The sequence below is a fragment of the Pholis gunnellus genome, assembly GCF_910591455.1.
Source record: "Pholis gunnellus genome assembly, chromosome: 19".
Taxonomy (NCBI): domain Eukaryota; kingdom Metazoa; phylum Chordata; class Actinopteri; order Perciformes; family Pholidae; genus Pholis; species Pholis gunnellus.
Window position 1 is genome coordinate 17,452,313 of NC_136546.1, and position 3,664 is coordinate 17,455,976.

A 3,664-nucleotide genomic window follows, 5' to 3' on the forward strand; every position below is an offset into this window, starting at 1 on the left:
CAAGCAATCTTTCTTATACTCCAACGGATGAGAATAGAGAATATCGCCGGCTTCATCCAAAACATCATTCAGTAAGGGAGCAAAGGAAGCTGACATTGTGAGGGCAGCAGAGGGCGGTCTTACCTTTTCTCTGATCAGCTCTACCCAGCTCCTCACTGGAAGAAAAGAGCCACAGGTTTACCACTGTTTCCCTCTTATTCTCCTATTATATGATTCACTATGTTGAATTCTAAGGTTTGTAAGAAAATGATTAAGAAACCACGTTCGCTTACTCAACCCCTGGTTGCGTTGAACCCAGATGGGGGGCGGAGGGATGAGGCTGTACGGGGGCCGCGTTGCCGATGTTTTAGGTGTTTCTGTCAGTTCCTCCTCGCTCTCGTCCTCCACCGATTCCTCAGAGTTCTCATCGTCCTCGTCTTCATCTGGCTCCTCTGCCGGAAATAAAATAAAAAATAAAATATATATATATATATATCTACTCAGCCAGCCAAGAAAATAGATAAATGTTCAGTTGTCAATAAAACTCTCCTCACCCTCAGACTCCATCTCCTCCAACCCTGATCTGGATTTGTGCTCCGGATGATGGGTCTCCATGGTTACCGTTGTCATAGCATGCTGGAAGGATGAGGAGGAGGGGGGGCCGGTGGTGGGCAAGCGCTCCTCGAGGTTCGGTGTCCTCGCAGCACCTTCACGTCGCAAATCACGTGGTCCCAAAGAGAGAGAGAGAGAGAGAGAGAGAGACGATTTCACTCCACTGTGTTTTAGTGATTTAAGACGTGCAAAGAGTAAACGTTAGACGAGTTAATTCTCTGAGAGCCTTGTGTTGACGTTGAGATTCATTCAATCGTTCTGGTTCATGCCACATCACCTCTCTCAGACTGATCCTCAGCTCCGGCTTGCAGCTGTGACACAGACGGACCCGAGGAGCCGATTGGCTCCAGGAGCTCCCCGCCAGACGTCTGCCAAGGTGACGTCCAGTCTGGCATCAGCAGGGATGGGGCGTGCGAGGGACCGGGCACCCGTGTGACCGCCGCCGCCGCCGCTGCTTCTGATGTGACATCTTCAAACGGCTCGAAGATGAGAGGGAGCGCCTCAGACGACATGGTGCCCTCTGTGGCCTCATCCTGACATGGCGGGACCGCAGTGTCCACTGTGATTGTGTCAAACACAGAGACCGAGTGAGGGTTCAGCATGTGTAGCATGTGGTATTTAAGTTACAAAAGGGCAGAATTGTTTGGGCCTTCTGGTAAAAGTCAGTGAAATACTGCAGTCTGAAAGTTTGTGTGATCGTGCTCGGTTCAGTTCAGTAAACTAGAGCAAATGAATGAAGGTCTTGCAGTTTCTCAGCACACAACTCTGTCGACAGCTAAAATAAAAGACTTCTTCTGTTGCGAAGCAGAAACTCTATTCAGCACATATATAGCAGTGTACAGCTTTTTGAAAGAGGTACCTCTTGTGACATGCAGTTTTCTCATTAGAAGCACTTGCACTCTCTCAGAGCCGAGTTCACAGAGCAGCTAAGACACAATGAAAGGAGGATTGTTTGAAAAATGGTTCTTTCTAGATAAGAGGCGACCACAGAGGGGGCTGTCACCGGAGAAACTGCCACTGCATATCTCTCAGGCGTTCCCTTTAGTCCAAAGCATTTCTAACGTTGGCTGAAAATGCTCCTTTTATATAATGCTGTTTTGGGAATTAAGTTTTCCTTTTTTGTCAGCTTCCTTTCTATTGGGAGGAAGCTTCTTCAAACAGACAATCCCCGAATGGACAGCGGGAATACATATTGGCTCAGACAGACTTCTTTAATCCATTTCCCTCTGCCTCTGAATAATAATCTGCCTGTTTCTTTACAATAGTCTGGATGGGGAGTGTGAAGGGTGGGAAAGAAGGCGAGGCGGTTTGAGGGGGAATATATATATAGATAGAGAGAAGAAGGGGTTGAATCCTCCAACGACTTGTATAACGCACCCCTCCGCCAGCCCATTCCTAGCAGTTGTGTGTGTTCTCTGTTTTACTTCCTTTTCTATCTTTTTTTTTTACAGGCTCGAGTCAGGAATAGAAAGTAATTAGACTGCCACGGGTCCCAGCTGGGGTTCAAAGTGGAGCGTGGAAAAGCGGGCGTCTTTTCTTTGCCAATCATCAAAGGCAATCTCTGCCACTAGACGTGTCGTTTTCATTTCCGCCTCATTTTTAATGAAGCTTCCTGAAACCGTGCAAACTCCAGCGAGCCAGAAAATACGGCCTGTTGTGGAAGGAAGACTTCTAGGGTGATAATGACTGCAGAGCATTACCTTACACCAGGGATGCTGTGTGTTTTAAGTTTGGACATGTTGAATAAGGGATTATAGAAAGTTTTACCACCCTCTCCCAAAAAAGGTCAATTTCCCATCAACATTAATTGCGCTTTTCTAATCGTTCTGACTTACCTCCACTGGGCCGAGCCGCCTCAGTCCACAGGCTTTCTGGTCCATCCTCTTTGGGCATCAGGTTTGGTCCAATTTCAGGTAACAAGGGGTCTGGGAGGGAGGACATCGTTTCATCATGGCTCCAAATCGACAATAGTGTGGAGGTCCGGGGGGAGACGAAGACCGTGGGAGGGATGGAGCTGTGGGAGGCTTGTGTCTGGATCGGTGCGTCGGGATTTTGAGGTTCTGTAGTGGATGGCAAGCTTGTTTCTGGGTCTAGTTTGGTCCGGTCCTCCTCACCTTGGTCTTTGGCCTCCCTGGCTGTGATGCTCAGCTGTGGGGCCTCTGATGAGGAGGCTAAAAATCCATCTCTCGCCGTACTCACTGCTGTGTCCAACAGCTTTCTCCCACCTGTAGGACTTAACACAGGCTGATTGTCGACAGCTATGTCCTCCTGTCTGACGTCTGGATCAACGGACAGCACCGAAGCTGCCTCCGTCTGTCCTTGATCGTCTCCCATCTCAGATGAGCTTCCAAACGTCTTTATCCCGCTGCTTTGGCTCCATGCCTCTCCGTCGGCCTCACTCGGCCCAGATCTTCCACCAAAGCTGTCCCCGTTTTCATTTTCTGTCTGCGTCACTGGATCCATCCCCTCAGGTCGTCCATGTGGGCCAGCTCCTCCAACTGCACCTACATTCAGTATCAGGCCAGTCACAAGCTCTGTGTCTGAGGGTTCAGACTTTGCATCTGTAGTGTGCATTGACCCAACAGTTGTAACTGAGCTGTCCTGTGTGGGGGGGGAGTTTGGGAGGTGGACAGGCATCCCACAGACACAGAGACAGGTCCCAGCCAGCAGGAGGCGATGGAGCCTCCCAGACATCAGCATCTCGGTCTCGTCTCAGTGCCTGCTGAGAGTGGACACAAATGATGAATGCTAATAGGCTCAACTGAGGTGTGAACAGTCTCTGCCTGCAACTTCAACACCCAGCAGACACATGGACAGAGAGACAAAGCAGAGGTGGTGGTGGGAAGAAAGATAGGTGAGAATATGAAAGTTGTGCAGCTGCAGATTAAAGGGTCAGAATGCAAAGTGTATAGAACTTCACACAGCCTGTGATAACCACAGAGAACAGGATTTACTGTGCATGCCTGCCTGCCTTTGCTTTGATGCTGTGGTTGCACCGTTTTTGAATAATTCGCATGAAACACAATCTGCTCATTTTGTATTACCAGAAGGAAATGTTGGGCACACTGCACAG